This window comes from Sciurus vulgaris (assembly GCF_902686455.1).
Source record: "Sciurus vulgaris genome assembly, chromosome: 2".
NCBI classification, from domain to species: Eukaryota; Metazoa; Chordata; class Mammalia; order Rodentia; family Sciuridae; genus Sciurus; species Sciurus vulgaris.
The window spans coordinates 144,454,936-144,481,812 of record NC_136462.1 but is presented as its reverse complement, the minus strand read 5'-3'; the positions used below and the strand labels follow the sequence as shown (position 1 = coordinate 144,481,812).

The 26,877-nt window shown below is 43.7% G+C and overlaps 1 protein-coding gene across 1 annotated transcript in view; it reads left to right on the top strand.

Annotated features, from left to right (window-relative positions):
- The first annotated feature begins 16,025 nt into the window (after positions 1 to 16,025).
- KLHL25 (kelch like family member 25) overlaps positions 16,026 to 26,877 on the top strand; it is a 30,634-nt gene continuing 19,782 nt past the window's right edge. Inside the window, exon 1 of the mRNA XM_079126445.1 lies at positions 16,026 to 16,173. The gene's annotated coding sequence lies outside the window, so the exon portion shown is untranslated. The remainder of the gene's footprint in view (positions 16,174 to 26,877) is intronic.

Genomic DNA, 26,877 nt, shown 5'->3' with positions numbered 1-26,877 from the left:
ACGCACCTGTAGCCCCAGCTACTCAGGAGGCTGAGGCAGGGGGACCCCAAGGCCAGCCTGGGCAACTTAGGAAGACACTGTCTCAAATTTTTAAAAATAAAAAGGGCTGGGGATGTAGCTCAGTGGTACAGCACCCCTGGTTCGATCCCCATTATCACAGAAAAAAGAAAAGAAAAGAAAAAGATAGGAAATAGTGTGTGTTTCCTAAAGTCAAGACCAAGACAAGGTCAAACTGTGAGCACCATTCTACTAACCATGACCTGGACATCAAAGGAGGTGCAATAAAGCAAGAGAAGAAATAAGAACTATAGGGATTGGAAAGGAAGAAATAAAACTCATTATTTGCAGAGATTTTGACACATTATTATAATTAATACGTGAATTTATCAGGAACCCTGGAGATAGAAGCTCAAAAATCAATTGTATTTCCATATAGGAGCAACAAACTAATAGAAAATGAAATTTTAAAATAATACCATTTATGACAGCATCAAACATTTCCTGACTCTAGAGCCCACGCATGTACATCAAACATCTCAAGTTTGATTATTTAAAGGCAAAAAGAAACAAAACTACTGACATTGCAGAGAGCAATGGCCATTGGGTTCTGGGTCCCATTTGGGCTAGGTTCGAATCTGTCTAAATGAATGTCCCCCTCCCAAAGGTGGAATGGGAGGGAGCTCACACCTGCTATACAGATTGAAAGAAAAACAAAAAAATGGGAACAGAAATCATGTCATGCCACAAGGCCACTTCTGAAGGCCTCCTGGGGTTTTGACATTCAAATCACACATGGAGACCAGAATCTGACAGAGAATTAAGAAACTTTCCAAATTTAACCCTTTAAGTTCCAATTTTCAATGCTATTGAAATTGACACGTGTGTTACAACAGGTTGGAAATAATAAGCTATAGTTTATATATATATTATTATATTAATACTATAACTATGTTCTTTTTTTAGTTGTCAATGAAACTTCTTTATTTATTTATTTAAATATATGTGGTGCTGAGAATGGAACCCAGTGCCTCACACATGCGAGGCGATTGCTCTCCCACTGAGACTCAACCCCAGCATAACTATATTTTTATTGTACAGTTGTATTCCATATTGTTTGCTACATTTAAGTTTCCATAAGTGTTCCACATCTGGGACCATGGAAGAAAATGGGCCATGGTGGAGGAAGGAAATGCTTGGCTTGAGAGGCTTGGGCTGCCCTTTGCTTTCTTGGACCTGATGGTAATGGAATCTACCCTACAACTTTCTCACTCAAAAGAGAGAAGAGCTTCTCTCTGCTGCAGGAGGAGAAAACTTTATGTCCTTTGAGAAATTTGGGAGATGCGCCCCCCCTGGAATTTGTTGGAAGCTATTTGAGAGCCATCCTCCACTGTCCCACCCACAGCCCTGGCTCCCAGCCTCTTGTCCTCCACTCCTGTTGTCAACAGCCCCATGTAAGTCTTCTGAGGTTGGCGTTCCAACCATTGGGCCCTCTGCAAGGACTCTCTGGGATTTCAGAAGCTTGCAATGGCCCACTGGAGGTCCAGGCATTGTGTCTACAAGATTCCTTTGTTAAAGTGACTGAAGTCACTAAGATTGTAAAGAATCTACTGAAATATTAGAAACCAGAAAGTATGTATGGGGCTCTAAATTACAAAACAGCAACTCAGAAGGCAATTCAAATGAATGTTTCAGTATTTACAAACAGAACGTAAGGGAAATGGTCATCATACTCAACTCACTTCTTGCTGAGTTCTGTACAAATTACATGAATTACCTTTCTTGTGGCAGGTGGGTATATTGTATGTGCTTTGGGGGGAAGGAAGCTTCTCAGTGGAGGAGTGCCCACGGCCTTCTGAAGCCTTATGTGGCCCTGCAGAGTTCCCCAGCTGGGCCTGTGGGTTAGCATCTTTGTGGGACCCTCACAGAGTGAGGACTAAATGAGTTAATAGAAATGAAGCTTCTTCAAAAGAACAAGAACTAACTGCACAAATACCAGCAGATTTCTTTAAGGTTCTTTAAGGACCACTTCTCCTGTCATTCTTTCCTCTTCTCCTTTTCAACATCAGAAAATGAGTCACGATTCCCTGAAGCCCTCCCAACTCCTACTCCCTTTCCTCCGCCAACCCAATCCCACTTGAAATCTGCCACAAGGGCCTCGATAAAACTCAAGCAAGGGAAATGTTCTTTGTCATTTCTTGTACGTTACAGAAACTTGATTTTTGCTAAGGCTCACAAATGCTATTCTGCCACCCATGCCGTGGGTACCAGCAATTGGTAAGGGAAGATTTTAAACCAGGATCAAGAGGGACAAATTTGGGGATGGTGTGTCTTCACAATGTCCTGGCCCAAACCCTTCTCTTTATTCACTGGAAAATGTCACTGGCGTATTTACTTCCCAGTTTTCCCCATGATGGAGAAACATGAGTGAATATTTCCCTTTTCCTCCCTATCGATCGTGTTCAAAAGCAAAAGAGCTTCTCTCAATTATATTCCAGTACCAGAAATTGAACCCAGAGCTTCAAGCTTGCTAGACAAGGGCTCTCCCCCTGAGTTACACCCCTAGTCCTATGAAAACAAATATAGTCATTACAGAAAATTCAGTAATGATCATCATTAACCCCACCTTCTCCAGTTTTCTGATAATGCGGGTATTAGTAGCAGAGTTATTTCAGTGCAACACAAAACCAGACTTTACATCTCAGATGTCTCCTGAAGTTGCTTGGGAGTCTAGAATCCATATCAACAATCTGTTGATATTTATTGTGCAACAATTAGACAACTTGATGAATCCAAGTTTTACTCATGAAAAAAAATTTCCTTGGACCTTGAGTCAGGGAGAAAGTGATGGGAGTTCTTTGGGGAGGTGGCATGTAGCCACACTTCATCTCAACTTCTGTGGAATTCTGAAAGAATGGACAGAAACAGATTTTATCTCCTGATCACAAAACCTGCCCCCACCCCCCGGCTCCATTTCCGAGCACGACTTTGCTTATTCATTCAACATGTGAACGTTGGCGTCCATTTCAATTTCTCTTTCACCCTCACAGCCTAAGTCACCATCAGGCGCTTCTTCTGTGAGCCACCCTTCCCCAGGCAAGCTCGATGCCCCGATTCTCCTCTTCTTTGCCCTGCCCATCGCAGTAGCCTATTATTGGTCCCCACCCAGAGCCTCTGACCCCCAGCCTTACATTAAACTTCAGAAGATAAATCTGGAGACTCAGAGCATGTCATTAAGATGCTGGGATATTTCTTCACCCCATAGTCTGTCAAGTTAAGAACATTTTCTTCTATTATTAGTAAATTGGTTTTTGTAAAAGAACCAGGAATGGATGTTAATTTTATTAAGTTTCTTTTTTAGCATCTTCTACGTTTATCATACAGGATTCTTATTGGACCTATGATGTGTCATATCATACATATAGTAATGTATTTTCCATTTTATGCCATTTTAACCCTCTTGAGATAAACCTTTCTTTGTAAGTGATAGTAGATCGTTGTTTTATTTTGATATCTAGTTGCTAGTGTGTTGTTTGGGATTTTTCATTTATAATTCTCAATAATTAGCAATAGCAGTTGTTTTCATTTTTATTTTTTGTTTTTATAATCTTTAACTGATACATAAACACCTAACAATTGTATGTATTAATGGGGCATCATGTGATGTTTCAAGCAATAATTTTTAAGAGTGAGCTGGATAGCTCTTAGTTTCCACAGGAGCCTGAAGTGGAGTTGAGGGAGGGAACCAGCCAGGAAGGTCAAGTAGGGGAGTGGGAAGGGAAGGGAAGAAATAACTGAACAGAGTTCCCCTCTCCACCTCAACCAAAGAGGCTTCATTTTTTTAAAGTCTCTTTTATCCAAGGGGGTTCCATGTGTGGGTTTTAGTACTGACATTATTTGAATAAAATGTATTGAGTGGCTTTCCATTTTCATATGTGCTAAATACTATAAAGGGGAGGGAAACAATCTTTTTTAAAACTCAGAGCCCTCTATGGGTGGGAAGGCGCATGCACTAAGAGGGTCCATAACTTTTGAATATGTTTTCCTTAGTTGAAATTTCTATTGAGATCATTGGATGTTCACAGGCAGTTTTAAGAAATAATAGAAAATTGCCCTGTACCTTTTACCCAATTTTTTTCTAAAGGTAACACTTTGCAACACTGTAGTACATTCACATTGATACAATCCATTGGTCTTGTATTTCCCCAGTTGTTTTAGTGGAACTCATTTGTGTGTGTGTGTGTAAGTGATCTGGAGTCCCATCACCTCTGCAAATTTAAGTATTCACCACCACAGTCAAGTCGCCCAATAGTTCAAGTTCAAACATCACAAAGATCATCTTGTCCTTTTATAATCCTATTTACTTCTCTCCCAACACCCCACCCCATTTCTAACACCTGGAAAACATTAAATGTTCTCCATTTCTAAAACTTGGTCATTTTGAAAATTATATAAATAGGATCATATAGTATTTAATGTTTAAGGATAACATTTTTTCACTTAGCATAATTTCCTGAATATTCATTCAAGCTGTTACATATATCAATACTTTCTACTGCTGAACAGTTTTCCACAATATGAATGTAACACAGTTTGTATTCATTTGTTGTAGGAAATTTGGGTTAGCCTATAGTCCCACTGATATGGAGGCTGGGGCAGAAGAGTTGCTGAGCCCAAGAACCTGAGATTAGTGTGAGCAACATGGTGAAACCCCACTGGAAAGAAAGAAAGAAAAAAGAAAGAGAGAGAGAGAGAGAGAAAGAGAGAGAGAGAGAGAGAGAGAGAGAGAGAGAGAGAGAGAGAGAGAGAGAGAGAGAGAGAGAGAGAGGGAGGGAGGGAGGGAGGGAGGGAGGGAAGGAAGGAAAGAGGAAGGAAGGAAGGAAGGAAGGAAGGAAGGAAGGAAGGAAGGAAGGAAGGAAGGAAGGAAGGAAAGAACTGTCCAAATTGTTTTCCAGAGTGATGATACCTTTTTACATTCCCACCAGCAAATGTATGAGTGAGACTGTTTCCTTAGCAGCATTTGTTGTTAATCAATTTTTAATTTTTGTCATTCTGGTAGGTACGTAGTGATATCTCATTGTGGTTTTAATTCTCATTTTTCTGGTGGTTGAACATCTTTTCATATGCTGACTTACCATCTTACAACTTTTTCACTACAATATCTGTTTATATCATATGCCCTTTTTCTAATTGGATGGTTTGGTTTTTGTTGGGTTTACAATTGAGTTTTGAGAGTTCTTATACATTTTTGATACCAGACCTTTTTTGGATATAAGGTTTGCAAATATTTTTCCTAGTACATAACTTGTTTCCTCATCCTTTCCACATAGACTAACACAGACCCCAAATTTTAATTTTTGATGAAATACTGTTTATCCAAATAAATCACTCAACAAATGGGCAAAGGAATTGAACAGACGCTTCACAGAAGAAGAAATACAAATGGTCAACGAATACATGAAAAAATGTTCAACTTCTCTAGCAGTTACAGAAATGCAAATGAAAACTAGACTGAGATTCCATCTCACTCCAGTCAGAATAATAAGTATCAAAAATACAATTAGCAATAAATGCTGGGGAGGATGTGTGTGGGGGGGGTACACTCATACATTGCTGGTGGAAATGCAAATTGGTACAACCACTCTGGAAAGCAGTGTGGAGATTCCTCAGAAAACTAGGAATGGAACCATCATTTGACCAAGTTATCCCACTCCCCCGTATATACCCAAAGGACTTAAAATCAGTATACTACAGTGACTCAGCCACATTAATGTTTATAGCAGCTCAATTCACAATAACTAAGCTATGGAACCAACCTAGGTGCACTTCAACTGCTGAATGGAAAAAGAAAATGTGGTACATATACACAATGGAATATTAGTCATAAAAAAGAATGACTTTATGACTTTTGCTGATAAATGGATGGATCTGGAGATTATCATGCTAAGTGAAATAAGCCAATCCCTAAAAACCAAAGATTGAATGTTTCTCTGATATGTGGATGGTAACACACAAAAAGGAGTGGAGAGGAAGAATGGAAGTTCACTGGATTAGAGGAAGGGGAATGAAGGGAAGGCAGGGTTGCGAATAGGAAAGACAGTAGAATGAATCAGCCATAATTTTCCTATGTTCATATAGCATACACCACCAGTGAAACTCCACATCATGAACAACCGCAAGAATGGGGTCCTAATTAGATTAAGTTATACTCAAAGCATGTATACTATGTCAAAATACTATCATGTATATGTAACAAGAACAAATTTTTTTAAAAGAAAGAAGAAATTAAGCCAAAAGATGATTGTATTAAAATATTATCAGATGTGGGAAAACAAACATGTAATCTAATCAAAAAAAAAAAAAAGAAAGAGAAAGAAAAGAAATCAAGTCTATCATGTTTCCATGCATGGATCATGTTTTTGGTATAAAGTCAAAGAATTCTTTGCCCAATCCTAAATTCTGAAAATTTTTTGCCTAGTTTTTCTAAAAAGCTTGTAGTTTCATGTTTACATTTAAGCCCATGATCAATGCTGATTGATTTTTTTTTTTTTTTTAATAAAAGATGTGTAAGGTGTGAGATTTAGGTCAAAGTGCGTCATTTTGTATCTTTTTTTTTTTTTTTTTTTTTTTTTGGCTGTTTCAGTACTGCTTGCTGAAAAGTCTGTCCTTCCTGCCTTGAAATGATTTGTAGCTCTGTTATAAAACAGTTGGGAGTGCAGTGCACCAATAAAAAAAATATGGGACAGTTGTGTATGTTTGTGGGCTGATTTCTGTGTTCCCTATTCTGAACTGTTGATCTGTGTCTGCCCCCCTAGTCAGCATGGTGCACCATTTTCTATGGCAGCTGCGTGTCTTAAAATCAGATAGACTGATTTCTCCTACTTCATTCTTCTTTTTCAAAATGATTTTTGGTTCTTCTAGTTTCTTAGCCTCTCCATACAAATTCAAGAATAAGTTCGTCTATGCCCTTGTCCTGTTTCTGATCTCAGGGGGCAGGAAGCTTTTCACCCTTGAACATGATCTTAGCTCTAGGATTCTTGTGGATGCTGTTTATCAAGTCATGCTAAGTCCCCTATGCTCCTACGTTGCTGAGAGTTTTGATCACAAACAGGTGTTGGTATGTTGAGGACTTTTATGTCTAAGTTCATGAAGATATTGGTCTATAACTTCTGTCTCTCTACTGTTTTCGTGTGCTTTTGTATCAAGTTGAAAGTATTCATTCCTCTTCCATTTTCTGGAAGAAATTGTGTATTATCATCAGTGGTAATTTTTCTTTAAACATTTGGTAGAATTGTCCAACAAAAACAATGTGGGCCCAAATATTTCTTTTGGGGGGAGCTTTTAAATTGTTAATTGTTTCTGTAGTGATTACAGGACTTGTTTGATCGTCTGTTTCATCTCGACTGAGTTTTCATAGTTTGTGGGTTTTGAGGAATTGATCCATTTCTAATGTTGTCTGATTTATCATTGCAAAGTTGCTTATAATTATGCCTTTATTACCTTTGTAATGAAAGAGCTATCAGATATCCCCTATCTCATTCTTGGTATTGGTAATTGTCTTCTATTTATCAATTTTAATGCTTTTTAAGAACCAGCTGTTTTAGTTTCATCAAATTTCCCTGTTGTGCTCCCATTTTCCATTCATTGGTTTCTGTTCTTTATTTTCTTCCTTTTTTTTTTTCTTGTTTTTGGTTTACATTGTGCTTCTTTTTCCTGTCCCTTGAAGTAGGAATCTAAGTTTTTGATCTGAGACCTCCTCACTTCTAATGTAAGTACTCAGTGATATTAATTTCCCTCTCAGCACTACTTTTACTGCATCCCATATATTCTGATATGTTGTATTGTTGTATTTCTGTTTTATTCAGTCCTTTGTACTTTTTTTTTTTCTTTTTCTTTTTCTTTTTTTTTTTTTTTTTTTTTGCACTAGGGAATGAACTCAGGAGAACTTTACCCCTGAGCTTTATCCCCAGCCCTTTTCATCTTTATTTTGAGACAGGGTTTTGCTGAGATGCTTAGGGCCTCCCCAGGTTGCTGAGGATGGCTTTGAACTTTTGATCCTCCTGCTTCAGCTTCCCAAGCTGCTGGGATTACAGGTGTGGCCACTATGCCTGACTCTATGTACTTTTTTGTTTTAAAAATCTATTTTTTCAGTTGTAGGTGGACACAATACCTTTATTTTTATGTGGTGCTGAGGATCAAACCCAGGGCCTCACGTGTGCTAGGCGAGCGCTCTACCCCTGAGCCACAACCCCAGCCCCTCTATGTGCTTTTCAATAGTCAGAAGTGTATACTATTCGTTGTCCCGGATATGCTGTCATATGAATGAAGCCATGAAGAACTTCTGTGTACCAATTGTTCTCTTCCACCTCCTGAATAAAAATGAAAAAGCAGAGAAATGCTCAAGAGTGCATCTGAAAACAACTCAAAGATATCATGTCAACCTTGGAAGATAGTCATTAAGAAATCACATTGATGGCTGCGGGTATACCTTAATGACACAATGACACATCCCCAACACCACACACACACACACACACACACACACACACACACGTTGGAAGAAGGAGGCATAAGGGATTCTGTCAACCCAACCATGTGTGATTTCCTGATGATCTGATCTTTCCACGTGAGGAAGAAACTCTGAGACATTTGCCAGTCAGTGCACACCAAATCAGTCCTGTTTTCGGATTGAAACAAACAGCATTTTAAAAAGATGTTAGTTGGGTGTGGTGGCAAATACCTATAATCCAGCAAATTGGGAGGCTGAGGCAGGAGGATCGTGAGTTCAAAGCCAGCCTCAGCAATTTAGCAAGGCTCTAAGAAACTTAGCAAGACCCTTTCTCAAAATAAAAAATAGAAAGAGCTGGGGATGTGACTCAGTGGTTAAGCACTCCTGATTAACCGGGGTTCAACCCCTGGTATAAAAAAAGAAAAAAAAGATGTTGACTTCTCTACCTACAACAGATTTTATGGGGAACTGGGCTTTTGTTATTTTTAAAAACTGATACGTGAAAATTGTACATATTAATAGGATACAGTGTGATATTTATCGTTTGTGTTGGGAACATTCAAACCCTCTTCTAGATATTTTAAAACACATAGCAAATTATTATTAAATATAGTCACCCTCCCTTTCCATAGAACACTAGAACTCATCCCTCCTATCTGACTGTAATTTTGTACCCATTATGGGACTTTTAATATTGTATTGTCTTTTTTCTTTTCTTTCTTTCTTTCTTTTTTTTTTTTTTTCCAGTACCAGATTTTGAACTCAGGGGCACTCAACCACTGAGCCACATCCCCAGCCCCATTTTTGTATTTTACTTAGAGACAGGGTCTCACTGATTTGCTTAGAGCCTCACCTTTGCTGAGACTGACTTTGAACTGGAGATCCTCCTGCCTCAGCCTCCCACTCTGGGATTACAGGAGTGCACCACTGTGCCTGGCTTGTATTGTCTTGAAAAACATCTTTTTAGGATTTGCTGTCTATGTATTTTTTATTATTTCCTTTGAGACTTCTCATTTGACCCATGTATAATTTTAGAAGTACATTGTTTATTTCCTATGTTTTGACATATTTTCTGAGGGTTATTTGTTTCTAGTTTGATTCCTTTATGGTTAAAGAATACACTCTACATTGTTCCAATTTTTAAAAAATACAATAAAATTGTTTTATGGCTCAGGGTACAATCCATCTTGGTGAATGTTTCTTGAGCACTTGGAGGAAAAGGATGAGTATACTCTGTTATTGGATGGAGTCAATGGGAACCTGTGGGTTGATGGTACTGCTCAGGTCTCCTGTATCCTTGCTGATTTTCTGTCTAGCAGTTCTATCAGTTGCTGAGTTATTGAAGTCCTTGACTATAATTGTGGATTTATCTGTTTGTTCTTTCAACTTCATAGCTTTTATTTTATGAATTTCAAGCCTGTTATCTGGGGCATACACATTCAGACACTAAGTTTTATTGGCAGGTTGATTCTTTCATCATTAATTTTTTAAAAAAACCTTTTATTGTCATTGAGCTACTCTGCTTTTTAAGTATCTTTGAGGTAGTTTTGTTCACCTGTATTCTCCCAGGAAATCTGCAATTTCATTGAGTTTCACAAATTGTTTTGTTATCCTCTTATATACTGTGTGTGTATGCATGGGGTGATTTATATGTGTATGATACAAGCAATTATCTATAAGCAGCATACATTAGTATTGTTTGTAAGATATGATAACATACATACTCGCATCTATTTGTGAATTTTTTTTTTATTCAACATCAGGTTTTTGAGATGCATCCATGTTAACACATGAAGAATGGTATTTTGTTTTTCCCTGTTGTATAGGAATTCTTGTGTAAATAAATGTTAACAGTTTATCAACTCTTATGCCTGATTTATCCTGTGGTGAGTTTTTGTCATGTGATCAGGGCTGGGCTGCTTGCTACCTCTGTTGAATTGTGCTCACCAGCAAGGCCGGTTGGAAATGTTACCTCCCAAATTTACCTTTCCCTCTGTGACTCTGCCATAGCATTTAAATTTGAAACTCTATGGCATTCTTTAACTTTACAGCTTGTGTGTTTTGGGCACCATTGAGCCAGAGTTGTGCCATGTGTAAGGGTAAGAACTTTGATTTATTCTCCTCTTTGTCCTATCTCCTTCTGGAGCCACTCGGCTCCCAGCATGGTGCCTTGAATTGCTGAATGTGTATTTGATACACTCTTTTAAATTAACATATTAATGAGCAAAGCCTGTGACCTTTGAACAACTCCCAGATGACATCACCACTCCTCTATGCTGGAACCCACTTGAGAGTGGAAAACAGTTCCACAGGACACACTACCTACTTTTTGGAGCAATTTTCTGGAGCCAGGCCCAAGAATCCTCCAGTTTTGTCCTAGCGACACCCACAGCTTCCATGAATGCCTGGAAGGGGACTGGAGGATGGAGGCCACCCGCTCTGCCACTGCCAACCAGCTGGGATCAGAATCATTATGGGACAAGATTTCCAGAGGTGGCCAGTGAGAGGTCCAGAGCTCCTACTCCTGCAGTCAGGGAGCTACCAGGGATGGCATTCACAATAAAGACGGCCCCACTCACAAGAGGGTTAGTTTTGGAAGGTCCTTGCAGAGTCTTTATTCACTTACATGCATTAACAAGAGTATTTTCTTACTTTTCCCTCTTTGTGGCTATAGGTAGCGCACTATATACAGCTTTACATCTTCGACAATTGTTTATTAACCATTGTTCCACACTCTGTTTTCCTTTCTTCTTGTTTCGGCTAAGGAGGGGAGTGGGATCTGCCTGGCAGTGATTGTAAGTGGGGCTGTTTATCCTGTGATGCACCCCATCTTCTTCCCTGGAGCTCATTCCCACCTCCACAGAACGGCTCCTTCACTGTTGGCCTCTCAGGCTGGGTCTTGGTCCCTAAAGTTTCTCTCTGGTATCTCTGAACATGTCCAGTGCCCCATATACCAATATGGTCATGACTTTGTCTGACCTGCACTGCTGATGTGTAAGTAGATTTTCTATATCAAACACAGTCTACACTGTGGCATTTCCAGCGGTGGCGGGGTACTCTGGGGGCAAGGGGCTTGCTTCATGGGCACACTGCAATATAGACTGCTGAGTGGCTGCAGCTTCTTTGGTGGTGCTGGGGATCGAACTCAGGGACTTGTGCTTGTAGTGCAATCACTCTACCGACTCAGCTATCTCCCCAGCCCGGGTTACTTCTTGATAAGCCCATTTTAAGTGGAAAATATCCTCAGTCAAAATGCATTTAACATGCCTAGTCTGCTGCACATCCTATCTTAGCTCAGCCTACGGTATATGTGCTTGGAACACTTACATTAGCCTATAGTTGGGAAAGTCCTCTAACACAAACCCTATTTGATTTTATTTTTCATATGTTTTTATTTTAAATAGAAGTGCATTGTAGTTATGCATGATAGTGCATTATAGTTATATATAATACTGGGATTCAGTTTGGCATATTCATAAATGCATATAACATAGTTGGCTCCATTTCAATCATCAGTTCTTCCTCTTTCTCTCCTCCCCCCTTCCTCATCCCCTTCCTCTATTGTATTGGTATTCCTTCTACTTATTTATTTTTAATTGGTCATACACATAGGTCTACATATGTATATGTATATAATTGGAGTGCCCTGTGATATATTCATGTATATGCACATAACAAAATTTGATCAACTTCACCCCCAGTTCTTCCCCTTTTGCTCTCCTTCTACCTCTCTCTGACTCTAGCAATCTCTCTTCTATTATCATGAGATCACAAATCCTATTTTATAAGAAAGTATCAATTTCTTGTAGTGTATTTAATACTACACTGAAAGTGAGAAACAATGGTTGTATGGATATGCTTTCATTCCATCATAAAGTTAAGAAATCCTTAGTCAAACCATCGTAATAGCATTGTCATGGGGTTACTTTAGAGTGGTTAGGAAGCCCTGTGTGTTACAGTGACTTCTGAGCAGAAAGCTGAAGGAAGCAAAGGAGGGCACCTCACAGCCATGAGAGTCGGGGTGGGGAGGTGGGGGGCAGTCTGGGCAGAGCCAGCGACAACAAAGGTCCTGAGGGAGAATGGGCTGGCTGGTGTGAGGCTTAGCATAGGGTCAATGGGCAAAATGAGCAGAGTACTCCCGGACAAGGAGGTGGGAGATGACAGTTTAAGGTTTGGTCCCAGCTAGATCACGGGAGGCCTGTGGGGCAGTGTAAGGACGTTGGCCTTCACCCTGAGTGAGATGGGAGCCACTAGAATGCTTCAGAGGACAGACATAAGATTCTGTTATAAATAGATCTCCTGACTGCGCTGAGAGTGCCCCCAGGGGCAATGGTGGAAGTGGGGAGAAGAGTGGGACACTGCTGCAAAGGGCGGGAGGAGAGAAGGTGTCAGCGTGGACCCGTCATGGGAGCAGTGGAGTGGCACGAAGCACTGGGACTCTTCTGGGATTTCCTGAGAGCTTGGAAAGGGAGTCTGAGAGAAGGATGCCAAGGTTTTTCATTTGAGCAAAGAAAAGATTGAATTGTGCTTTCCTGAGATGGGAAAGCTCTCTGAAAGAGCAGCCACTCTGGAGCTCAGTGGGGGCATGTTTAGGGTTGAGATGCCCTGAGATATAAGTGGGGAGATAAGGAATAAGTCACTGCATGTGTGGACCTTGAGTCCCTAGGGAAGTCAGGGTCGGGTGTGGATATGGGATTTGCCAGAGTTTATAAAACATCACATCCCATGATCCTGCATGAGATCAGAGTGTGGATGTAGGTAGGGATAAGTTCTTATATGTCTGCACTTAATTTCTGTGTACTCCAATATTTGGAAGTTTGAGACGTGAAGAGAAAACACAGAAGAGACAGAAAGGGAATATCCAAAGAGGTATGGAGAGGACCAAGAGTTCAATGATCTATTTAAAAAACATGCATTGAGTTTAACACATCATCCAAGAACTTTTAAGACTTTAAATTCTGGGCTACCAGAAATACTGGGTGGATGGAATACTGGGGTGGGGAGGAAGGTTTGGGCCAGGACTGTTGGTTGACATTAGGCATCTGTTTTTCCTTCTTCTTAACAAAACTTTGACTTTGGGGAGGCAATATACTCATAATTTTCCAGATGCCCTTGCAGGTAGGTAGACTAAGGTCTGTCCATTAAGATAAAAATGGAAGTGTGATAGGCAATTTCTGCTTAAATGATCTAATGCAACTGAGAGAAATGCATCTTTCATTCTTTTACCCTTATTCCTTCCTGTTGTCCAAAATATGGATGTTATAGTCAGAGCTCCAGCAGCTACATTGGTCCTTGCAAATGGAAACCAAGGATTAAGGATGACAGAATGGAAAGAGAGGAGCCCGGGTTCCTGACAACTGTTGAGTTGTCAATCAGTCAAAGATTGCTTAACTTTAGATCTTTTGAATGAGCAAGAAACAAACTCTCATCTTATGTAAATCACAGTTAATTTTGGCTTTTCTGTCACATGCAGTACAAGCTAATTCTAACTTATAGGGGATTTGCTTATAAATTCTTCAAACTGGGAAGACAACTTATGTGCACCAAAGAAGGATTAAAAGATGACTGTCATGGTCCCTGCCCTCTGAGAACTCCCTGTACACAGGGCTGGCCTGGCAGGTATCAGGTTCCTTAATGTTACTGGTCAGAGCTATTATGGTGGGTGTGCTCCAGGGTCCACACCCGGACTGAGGCAGACGGCAAAGCAAGTTTCATTTCTTTTCCTCCTTTCCTTTCAGATCATATCTAAATGCAATAACAACATGTGTTCTTGCCCTGATTTTATTCCATTGACTATATTTGATTTTAATATATTCCACTACCTAATTTAAGCCTTGAAAGTTGAAGAGGAGAAAATGATAATGTGGATCAGATTTTAGATGGTTGGCACTTATAATTTCACAGAGAACTTGTAAAGAATAATAAGCAATGGTTAAGAACTTGCTAAAAATCAATTGTGCATGTGAAGTTTCATCCAACCAACAATTATATAAATACCCTAGCCCTAGAAAATTGGCAGGATACTAAAACTACAAATGTGATCTGTGTCATTTATTTAATGGGGCAATTATGTTGATGTTGTCTTTTCCCTTTGGAAGGTACCTTAATAGTACACTTGGCCAGCTTTTCTCCTCTGGCCAACCCTGCTCTTAAATATCAGAATCCTAGTGTCTTAAATGTCTCCAGATCTGGGCCAAATGGAGACACCATATTGAATACATACTGGGTGCCAGGTCCATTGCATATATTACCTTAATCTTTACAATAACCCTGCAAGAAAGGTTTTAGACTCATTTCACCAGTAACAACCAGACCCTCAGAAGGTACCAGCAATCTGCTTACAGACCTATACAGCTCCTGAGAGACAGAGATTCAAATCCAGAACTTGCAGCTGTCTGCCTGCACATCAAACTGTCCCCCACCCCCCACCCCATGTACCTTTGTTGGTGATTCCTTCTCTGTTATCTAACAGTCTTTTAAGCCAGGGAATCTCTTATGAGCAGTCTAAACAGCATTCTGCCCATGAACTCTATTTCTCAGTTTCCACCAGTCACAATCCTAACGCTCTTCCAAGTCTTTTGTGAACTCCCTTTCTCTTTCATCAGCCTTTCTTGCACCGCCTTATCAGCGTGATCTCTGCTTTCTGGGAATTCTCCTTGTCCCATTTTTGGCTCTTACAGCACTTATCACTTTATTTTACCAAGATTCTTTGCATCTTTAAGTGATATACTTTAATCATTGATTTTCAGTAGGAGAAAGAAAAGAAAGGGCACTTATTGCACACTTTTTGTCTCCTTTAATACCCTAAATAATCCAATGAGGAGTTTTTGTCTGCCATGTTACATATGAAGAAACTGGACACCGAAGAGGTGGGATGATTTTGCAAAGACGTCAAATTGGAATCACAGATCATTCTATCCACTCCCCGCCCTCTCAGACTAGCACATGGCAGGGGCGTCCATTAATGGTTCGTGAAATGAATTAATGAATGGGTGATGAATGAATGAATATTTGAAGGTTGGTTTATAAAAAGAATTTAGTAAAAAATGACATAAGAGAGCTGAAGTTCCCCTGAAATATACAGATTCCTTGTACAGATGGGGTTTGATGGCTGCAGAAAATCACAAACGTTGGAACACGTTCGGATTAAAAAGAAAGGGTTCCCTCAACGTTGGGACAACTAAATTATGACTCTGCGAAGAGGTCTATAACGCCTGTGATTCTGGGACAGACGCTCAAGCTATAAAGCTCCCTCCTTCGGAAAGCTCTGGAACACCGTCGCTGTTCTGTTCCCAAACTCCGGTTTGGGTCGGGCATACGCCTGTCCCTTTAAGAATCTGGTCGAAGTCCTTTTCCTCGCCCTGCCCCGCCTCCCCGCGGTACCGGCGCGGTCTGGACGCCCACCTCTTTCTCCTCGTGAGGCTGCACTATGGGTTCGGACGCCCATCCGTCACAGAGGCGCTACCTCTGATTGGCTGTTACGCTTTGGGCCGGGAGGCGGGGCGGGAAGGCCGGAGAAACTAGTTTGTTGGCGGTGCCTCGGTTGTACAGCGGCGGGCTCGTTCGGGGCCGTGGGGAGCCGGTCGGGGGAAGCGGCGGCAGCGGCTGCAGAGCTCGCGCGGACGGCCAGGGGTCTCTGAGCACGGCGTGCGGCAGTGCCCGGAGCGGTGAGTGCCTGGGCTGGACTGAGGCAGGCTGGGGGCGCCGTCCTCCGACCGGCTTGCGTCCGCGCTCCGGCCACCGCGCCGGGGACTTGTCACCTCCCCCGGGCCGGGACCCAGTTCGTGGAGTCGCGGGCAGAGTGAGCCTCCGCGAGGCCGTGCGTCCCAGGAGGAGCGCGGAGGGGCTGGGGTCCCGGATCCTCCCTGGCTACCGTGGGGTTTCGGGCCACTGGGTTTGGGGACAATGTGGGGGGAGGGAGGCAGCACTCAGCCACCCCAACCCCCAGCCCGGGGTCCTCTCGCCGCGTCCGTGCCTGGGGACTCCGCGAGGGTATTTGCTAAGAGCCCTGGGCGAGGGAATGAATTGTTTTGCAAATGGATGTTGCGCGCGGGAGCTGCTACTTTCTCCCCTGGGAGTGGTTGATTCATTGAGTCCGCACACACTCTTTTTAAAAAAATTACTATTGATCCTGGAAAGAGGAGGTTGCTTGTCTTTAAGGCTATGAGCTGCAGAGCCCTGCGCCCTGGCGAAGCGAAGACCCCGCTTACTTGGGCCTGCCTGGGGTCCAGCGAGGGCCGAAGGGTTAACAAGGATTGAAATGTCTACACCAGCCGCGCCCTTGAGCCTACCGCCCTTTTGCCCCAGGCCATATGTGTCCCACCTGACAGGGTCCTTCGTTCCTCTTTAGGCGTTTGGCAAGATGGGGAGAAATGGTAATATTCCCGAAATCACACCCACCTGCCCACCTGGGTGGTGGTCAGCCTGGCAGCTCCAGAGCAAGTTTATAGCCTGTTTCCTCTTCCCGCATCTTTCCCTGGCCCCAGGACTCCTCCGATGTTGGACCGTGCTCCCACTTCCTTTTCTCCTTCATAGTTGTTGTAGCAGTTTTTCCTTTGGAGAATCGTGTTCCCAGGGGCACCAGACACTTTTTTTTGTGCTGCTGCTTCAACCACCCTAAAGTTCATTGCCACTGTCTTTGAGGTAAGAATAATTTCCATAGAGACCTGGTCAAAGGAAGTAGGCTGAGGTTCCAGGCCCCTTCCCTTTAATCTGGACATTCTCGAGTCCTGCTGAACCCCCAGTGCTCTCCCTTGGGGAAGGCTTACCTGGCTCTGGCCCTCCCTGGTGAGACAGGGCAAAATATGTCAGGTGTCTGGGTCATTTGGTTTTACTCTAGCCCATTGGTGGGTCAGGGAGGGAGGGAAGTTGCCAGTGGCACAAGGACTACTGTGACTTGAGATTCAGGCCTTTGGTTCCCTGGGACTCTGACTCCCCTTTCATAGGTGGAACTGATGCTCAGTGGGCCTTGGTGTGCTGTTAGGATTTCTGGGTGATGTTGGTAAAGGGTTGCAGTTGGGGGCTGGGAGGAGTAGGACACAAGGTCCTCCCAACCCTTGGAGTGAGCCCTGGGTTTTCAAGCTGTTCCTATGGAGGCTGACAGTCGTCTTTTCCCAGGCCCCACAACTATTTCAGTTTTGATTCATTTGTCAGGAAGTGGCTCCTGGGAGGTTGCTAAAAGGAGAGTAGAGAGAAATGGAAGAGTAAACCTTCTTCCTGGGTCTAGGCTGCAGCTGAATTTATGTGTGTGGTGCAGAGACAAAAGCTGTGGGCACGTTGCACGCTTCACGTTGGAGGCGGCTTTTGTAGCCTGATGCCCTTAATGGCATCTTAAACCTGCGGGCACCCAGTGTCGGGAAAGGAGACCAGGAAGAAAAGAAAGAAATTACCCTGAGCCAGACTGCATGGTCTGCAGTGAAAGCAGGCTTGGTTCTTCCCAGTATAGGAAGAGTAAGTACGTTATTTAGTGGGTGGTTTTAGTCATTCATTCCTTCATTTATTATTACATTCATTGTTTCATCAGATTTGAGCGGGGACCCTGCCTTCAAGGACCTCCTAGATGAGAGGGTGCTGGCATGTGTATCAGAGGCCCTGACCATCACAGTGCAGAAAACCCCAGTGATAAAGGCAGCAAGGGGAGCTGAAGGGGATACAGGAGGGGTGCAGGTGACAAAGGCCTCCTGGAGAGAGAATGCCTGGACAGAGATAGGAGAGACTTGTCTCAGCCCAGATTCCACTCTCCTACCACCCACCCACCCTTCTCCCTGAGCCAGTTCATGTTGATGTCAGGTTAGTGCACAGATGAGGTCAGAGAGAATGCAGGTGAGAGGTTCCTGGGAATTTGGACTACTGCTCTGCACCTGCAGTAGTCCAAATTCACAGAAGGCTGAGTGGCTTCTGGATGCAGCCTCTCTTCCTGAGGTGTCCTGAGAGAACTACCCTCTGACCCTAAAGACCTGCAGATTGCCTGAGCCCTTAGTCCTGCATCCTAAGGTAATGTGGGTGTGGCTTGGCCATAGGAGGCAGTCAGAGCAGGGACAAGCAAATAGAGTGACTAGACAAATGAATTGACTGATTGAAATGCTGGTTTTCATCTAATGTGGTAAATTTCCTAATTGAATTGCCTGGTCAGGGATGTTGAAGCATTTTCCCAGCCAGGAACACTTAGTTGGGACAAGTGGAAGGAGTGGCAGGAAGAGGGAGAGCTTATGTATCCATAGCTTTTAGTCACACCATCCCAGCAGGACTTAATCTGCATCTGTCCCCTGGTGATAAGAAGCCACCTAGTCCCCTCTGCAGGTTTCAGCCCCTTTTCTGGACCACCTCCCCTGTGCTGTACCAGCATCATACCAGTTCTAAAGGTAGCAAAAGCTAATACCAGTGGCTTTAAGCCATTACCTCACCAGACTAATTGCAGGTCCCTCAAGGGCCATTAGGAGCTGGGGGGGATTAGAAGGACAGAGAAGGGCTTCAGGGATGGGAGAGCTCACTGTAAGTCCCTTAGTACAGTGTCAGTGGAAGGAGTACAGGCTGTGGACTCAGACTGGGGCTCCAATGCTTCTGTGTGTCTGTGACTGAATTCCGTAACCTCATTGGGCCTCACTGACCTCTCCTGGGATATTGTGAAGATTAATTGTCTCACCGTGTAGACTCCTCTAGAGTAGTCGGCACTAAGTGGACATTGGTCATACCCAGCTCCCTTTCCCCTCACCCTATTCCCTGGGCACAGACTAAGGCTGTGTGCTGGCTTGCAGCCCTTTCTCGAGTCCCAGCTGCCTCTCCACTCCTTCTCCCACCTCTTTCTTACTGCTAAACCTTCCCTGCCAACCCGTGTTTCAGTGCCCTTTTGGATGATAAAGGGTAAACACATGTGGTTTATTGACCCGTTTTTAAAAGTGGCCACTCTGTGGTCTCAGAAATCCAATTTAACTGGGAAAGTGCACCGTGTTTTCTGCAGATGCACAAAGATCTTCCCAATTGTTCTTTCCCCCACAGTTGTGTTGGGTACAGTCTGCCTGAGGCTCACTTGGTCTATCCCTGTTTCAGCAGCCAAGGCCTGAGGTTAGCTCCACCTCTTAATCCCTCCATTAGATCCCTCAGACCTGGAACCTGTTGGCAGAAAGAGCAACACTTAAGCGTTGGGAGTCCCACCTGCCCTGCCCCACGTGGCTGTGTGGCTCTGCAGGTTCCCTTACTTTTGTGGGCCTCAGTTTGCCCTTTTGCAAAATGGGCATTGCTTGTCCATGTAGTTTTTCTATGAAATGTTTTACTATGATATCTCAAAGATTATTGCAAGCTCTGATGTCAAGCAGCTTTATGCATTTTGGATTATGTGCTCAGCCCTCACAGGCAGGAAGAGTTTGAGAGGTAGCAAGTGGAGTGCAGAGGAATCATGTTAGAAAACAGGAGCTAGGTAGATTCTGGTTCCACCTCTGCCTCTGATGGGTACTGTGGGCTTTGGACAAGTTACTTTGTCTCTCTGGGCCCTAATTTTTCTACCTATAGAATGAGAAGAGTGCAGTAGCTAAGCTCCTAGTTTCCTTTCTCATCTCAGTGACTGGAGACTGAGTCGGGCTTTCCCAGTATCTCCAGAGGGACAGAGCTTCCCACTCCTTGCCCACTCCTTCAGAGTTTGGGACCTGTGTGTGTCCATGGGTGAGGAGACTGGGGAAGCCAGAAGACTGGCTCAGGAAGTACCAGTCTGGGCCCAGGAGGAGCAGGCATGGGCTCAAAGGAAGGTGCCATGCTGATGACTCATTCCTCAGTCTCTGACTGGTCCTGTCAGGGAGCTGGGCAGCAAATAGAGGAGTGCCCTGGGTGACCCCTGCTCTGTAACAGATGGGGTGACACCTAGCCTGTGGGATGGCCCCTGGGTACAGAACCAGGGCCACCTCCTAGAAGAGAGATGGTCAGAGTGTCCCTGGATTATGAAGGAGACCAGGGGGGACAGAAGGAGGAGCTGAGTGCCAGCCTTTGCCAAGGAGGCACCTGCAAGACCTGTTGGATGGCTCCTCCCACCGAGCAGGGCCATGGGAGAGCTGTTGCGCTGCCGCCCTCCGCAGGACCACATTCACCCTGTGCGTCACTCCCCACCTCCACAGATCAACGCCTTTGCCTGGCAGCCATGTGGAAGTAGGGTGCAGAGATAGGAGGGAGGGAAACAAAGAAGCCTTGCTTGTTCTTTGCCTGTTCATCTTGAACCCCCAAGGAGGGTCTGACTGCGGATCAATCTAGACCAAGTGGAATTAATTTCCTAATTAAGATAAGAGAAGCTTTCCTAGTGGAAACCTCAAGATGAACTGCCTGCCAGGTTTGCAGTTGGCCAGGTTGATTTTCTGGGCAGAAGTGAGGGCCAGGAGGCTTTTTCTAGAAAACCATGGCAGTTGCATCAAGCATCCAGAGTTTACATTCTCCTTCATAGCTGGGCCCGTGAGTCCTTGGTCAGCAAGTCCCTTGACCTGTAAATGCCTCAGTTATCAATTGACAGTCTCAGAAATGAGGGAGAAAGGTACACAGGCAGACAGTGATCATGGCACAGTGCTGGAGTGAGTGGCATTCATGAGTCTGCCTCGGTTTCCACGTTGGAGAGGTGAGAAAGTGGATCATCGTTAGTCTCTGTACCAGTATGTCCAGTGAATACTTTTGGCCATCAGTTTTCTGCCAGGTGCTGGAATTCAGCAGAGAACAAGATGAAGCCCCACCCTTCTGGGGCCCCTGTTCAACTGGGGGAGACAGATAACAGGCAAAATAAATGCAGCTGCAGGAATGGCTGGGGATGGGTGCGGATAGGAGGTGTGAGAGAAAGGATCGAGGTGAGGAGGAGCCAGTTGGATGAGGGGGTCAAGGAAGGCTTCGGTGGGGTGGTGTTTGAGCTAGCCATGGGAAGATCTGAGAGTGTCAGGACTGGGATGGCACAGGCTGGAGAGGGGCATGGCTAAGGCACAGGGAAAGGCTGCAACCATGACATCTTGTGGTCTTCTGATGCATAGGGAGACTAAGGAAAATATTGTGCTTTAAAGTGATCTTATTGTTTAGTTTTTAATTAGCACACTGATATATTCTTTTTATAAATGAACAATATAAGGGGAAAATAACAAAACATGGTATGAAAGTACGTCCCCCTCCCTGGTATGTATCCACAGATATAGATTGTATATGGATTTTGATTTTCTATTATTTGGATCCTACTCAGTACCCTACAACTTCTATCACTCAGTGTTTAGAGAAGCTTTGCCTTTTTCATGGGCACATAATGTTCCACACTGTGACCAGACCACCATGTTTCATTCCATTGTCTCCTAATGAGATACTCTTTGGTCTTGCTGAAGGCCCAAATCAATGAAGCCTTGAACATCCTTGACACTGTATGTTTATGAAAAAAGTGAGGCTGTTTTAAATTTCCATCGTTAAAGTCAAATGCCTTGCAGAAAGACTTGGTTTTATTTCTCCACGTTTTCACCCATCCTTGATATTATTCCCATTTAGTTAACATGATGAAGCAAATTTCATTCCTTTAAAAAAAACTGATCCAGTGTATTCAGGCTTTCTCTTCCGATTCTAATCCGCCTCTGTTTTTTCCAAAGGATCAACATTTAGCCAGGGCTAGTTCTGCCTCCTATTGGTCTCCTGGCCTCAGCTGGGGATTGAGCAGAGCTCATGGCCCTGTGTATGCATCTGTGAAATGAGGCCCTTTAATCCCTGCCCAGCCCTGCCCCCTGCTAGCTGCTGTGTCGTGTGCATGGGAAAACATTCCTGGAAATTCTTTGTATGCTCACAAGCTCTGCAAACACAAGGAGGCATGGCTTTTCCTAGTGAAGGCCAAGTCCCTGAAAGCTGTAACGGCTGTGTGAATTCGGGGTTTCTAAACAGTAGTGTATTCAGGGGAGGGCCGGGGATGACTTTGCCTATGGTAAGCAGAGATGGCTTTAGGTGAGATGAAAAGAAACTTACCTGTCATGAGAAAATTTTGGCTGGGCTCCAGAGCACCTCACAGAGGCCTGGCCAGTCAGTGAGCTGCCTCCTTCCCCACCTGTAGGAATGAAGAAATGAGCCAGCAGGACAGAGAAAGTTTCCTCACCAGTCCATGAAAAGGCTCCGAAAGGGTAATTGACCACCACAGACTGAGCTCTGATTGCTTGTTGACAGAGGCCAAAGGCCACAGCTCCAAAACTTTGTTAATTTCCATGTATATTACTTTGGGGGTCTTTGTCTGTTTTAGTGTAATAGGAAGCTTCAAAACAAGCAGAATATTTACCAAAAGACCCTTGTACTTGATTTGGAGACAGAAGGGGGACAGTAAAAAGCTGTAGAGACTGAAGGGGAAGGAAAGGCAGATCTAGGACACTGTGACGGAGGAGTCAAGGGATGGTGGGGTCATAGTCCAAGCCCCCAGGGCAATTCATTACTGCCTAGCGGCACTGAGTCAGGCTCCCCTGTCATTTCCCAAGTGGGCTTGCTCCCACCCTTGGAGAAGCAACATCCAGTTTGGCTGCAATTCTCCTGCTGCCCTGGGGATGACTCAGAACTGAGCCCCAGAGGAGACCTCTGTTATCCCAGCCAGCTCACCTTGGGGAGGATAGAGGTAGCCAGGGGGACAGTGGGGCCTCCATAGGCCTCTGGAAGGGAGGCCTCCTCATGTGTACTTTGGCTAGTAAGGGGAAGGATGGCTGGAGTGCCCTGGAGGTGGGGGACACCAGTGGACCCTACTATCCTGGGCACAGCTTGCAGGCAGGTGTTTCACTGAGTTGGAGAATGCTTGGATTGCCAGGTTTCCTTTTAGGCACTGGGACTCTCTGGGATATCTGTGTTGCAGGAAATTGCAGTTGGTATTTTTATCATTTCATCCAGGACTTTTTAGTGTAAGGTACAATTACATGGAAAATGTCAGGGTTCGCCTGGCCAGCTAAGCCCTTGGAGCCTACCACGGGCCAAGGCAGATCCCCCTACAGAGTGGTAACTTGGTTGGGTAAAGCAAGACAACTTTACATGTGGACAGACAGCTACCCTGGTTGCTGGGCAGCATCCTCAGCAGTTTCCAGTGTCTGCAGTTTTCTTCTGGGCAAAAAAGAGGACTTTGCTGAGGTTGGCCTAGATAATTGCACATGAACACCTACCTCATAATTGGCTGCACATGCAGCAGTGAACCCAGTCTGGTGAAACCATGTTGTTCCTAACAGTCCAGGAAGTTGAAACTTTATTGAATGGAATTTTTGAGAACCTATTATATGCTGCCCTCTATGCTAAATGCCAGAGATAAATTAGACGGCCTCCTCGCTCAAACCTCACATATCCAGCAAATGAAGAACTCAGAACATTTTAAGTTTTCCCAGAACCTTTTGGGTGAGCACCTGATATGCTTTTAAAACATGTGCAATGTGCATGTGGCTTGAGGCTAGGTGGACCTGTACAGTAGTCCCCCCTTATCTGCACTTCCGCTTTCCACAGTTTCACTTATCCATGGTGAATTGCAGTCTGAGAATATTAAATGGAAAATTCTAAAAATAATAAGTTTTAAATAACTTTTGTTACAGTAGTATATCTTATTCTGTTTTATTGGTTGTTGATTTCTTTTTATGCCTTACTTATAAATTGAACTTCTATCATAGGTTGTATGTATAGGAAAGAACATAGTATCTGTAGTATTCAGTACTAGTTAAGGTTCTAGGCACCTATTGCAGGTGGGGGGACGTATCCCCCAAGGATAATAGGGGCTTAGTATTAGTTTCTGTGGCAACATGACAAGTCACCACAAGTTTAGCAGCTTAAATGTATTTATCAGTGCATGGTTCTGCAGGCCGGAAGTCTGGGCTAGCTCAACTAGGTTATCTGCTTCAGGTCTCACAAGTCCAAAATAAAGGCGTCGAATGGACTGGGCTCTCATCCTGAGGCTCTGGGGGAGATCCTGTGTCTGAGCTCTTTCTGGTTGTTGGCAAAGTTGGGTTCTGTGTGGTCTTAGGGCTGAACTCCTTTTTCCTTGCTGGCTGTAACCCAGTGCTGATCTCAGCTCCCTCCGTTGCCACCTGCCCCTTCCATCTTCCGCCCTATAGAGAGGCTTCAAATCCTGTCCTGCTTCAAAAACCTGACTTCCACTCTATGACCAGCAGGAGAAAATTTCCTTTAAAGGCTCATGGACTAGGTTGCACTCATCCAAGTAGTCACCCTCTCTTCAGGTTACCTGATAGGTAACAGCATAAATTACATCTGTAGCAAAGATTAATCGCATTTGCAAGTCCCTTTGCCACATAGGGCAACATGTTTACAGGAATAAGACCCCAGATGGAGATCAGGGGTCATCTAGGAATTCTGCTTATGGGATGCATCAGCAACAACAACATTAATAACAGCTCTTATGAATTGAGTGAATTTTGTGTGCCCCTTTGTGCTTAATTCTTGACATCTTTTCTCTCATTTAATTTTTAGGACAGTACCTTGAGGTAAGGATAGTTATTTATACTACGTTTTCCCAGATGAGAAAACTAAGACTCAGGAAATATAAATATCACAGGCTGGTTTTACAGGTGCTAGCATTGAAACACTTAGAGACACTTAGCAGCCAACCATCGTGCTAGGCTGGTTAAGATTGGTATCTCCAATTTGTGTGATTTATGGACCACTATCCCGAACAGGGTTGAGGGTGGCTCTTCCCCGTCTAGCATTTAAAATGTTACATATGAAACACGTCAGTCTTACCTCAGATGCTAGACACTGGGGACCTTTTACATGGGTTTAACAGATCTCTGGATCATTTTCATTTTTATTCCAATAGATGTTGTGGTTAATCCATTTTCCATTTCATTGAATTTATTGAGCATCTAATGTGAACATCTAATATGACACAGAATATGTCCTTGAGGAGTTGCAAATATAGATAAGAGCACAATACACAGCAACCTGAAGGTTTAAAGAATGCTGGCCAACAGTAGGAGAAATGTGACAATCTTGCATGTAGCAAAGAAACAAAGGGTGTTAGAATGGTACTTCCAGGGATAAGACAGGGGTGCTTTATTATTACCACATCCCTTGCACTGGTAGGCCTGGCATAGTAGGTGCCTAGAAATTACTCATTGCCTTAATTTTTTGAGCATCTGCTATGTACACAGCCATGTACCTGATGAACAAATGTTAAGTCCATGAGAAGGATCATGGAGGGAGAGGGACTAGGGTGGGCAGTGGAGCTGGAATAGGGGCAACAGATTGAATGAGGTTCTGATGCCAAACTCCCTCTTAGGCTTTTGAGCAGAAGGGTAGTCAAGTAACCATTTGGTCCTGGATTGGTGGAAGTGGGGAGACATGGGGGACAGGGGCCCTAGGCTAACCCAGCCTGCAGCAGTAAAGGTAGGACCAGCAAAGAAGGCCCAGACTTCATGCATAGTCCCATGAAGGAAGGTTTAATGGAACTTGGTATCTGAGCAATATGTTAAAAGTGTACATGGGTGAGTGGCTATTTATGGGTACCCATGTATTTGCTATAAATATACATACATATGTAATTTCAAGAGACCTAGAATCATCAACTGTGATGCCCGAGCTTGGCAGCACATGCACACCCCTGTACTTTTGCTGCCCTAGGCCCTGACCTCCGCAAACCACCGAGTTCTGTTGTTTTGGAGGAGATCAAGGTGGTCCATGGAAGAGGAAGGCTTCTGCTAGTGAATGGAAAGCAGAGGGGATCCAGCATTTTAGAAGGCAGATGGCCAGTTGTGAGTTAAAAGGTGGTGAATCCCCTGGCAGCTTGCTATGTAGTAGTACAAACTGGGGGAGGGGAGGATGGAGGACCCCGTGCAGGCAGGCCCCTACACTTCTACAGAAGTTTCTTGCTCTAAGTTCTTAAAAGAAGATGTGGTTAATGTGAAGGTTAAGAGAGTTCTGCTGTGCAGTGACCTCAAAATGAGATTGTTTTAGGGTCCACAGGTCAAAATTATTTTCACAGTAATTCTAAGATGATATTTCCCTTTTTTGCTCATTTTCTTCTGGGTGCATAACTCTGCACTAGCATTTTCAAAATGACCCATGTACTGTGTGACAAACTCATGCTTGGGTAAACAATCCATTCAAAGTGCAGGACAGGCCAGCGGAGGAGAATGTCAGAGTACAAAAGTTCATTGACAGGGGCTCAGGTTCCACATTGCAACAAGCCTTTAAGAAGCTACCACTTGTCAGATCTTAGTGTAGTATATCACAGAATTGTGTCCATAGTGATCTGAAAAGATTCTTAAAATCTTCTGCCTTATCTAGCCACCTAGCCATGGGAGACTGGGCTTTGTAGCCTGTAATCAAAACAATTCAGCAGATCAAGTACAAAAGCAGATATGAGAATCCAGCTCCTACTCTCAAAATTTTTTTTGAAAATTGATTTATGAAAAAGACTCATA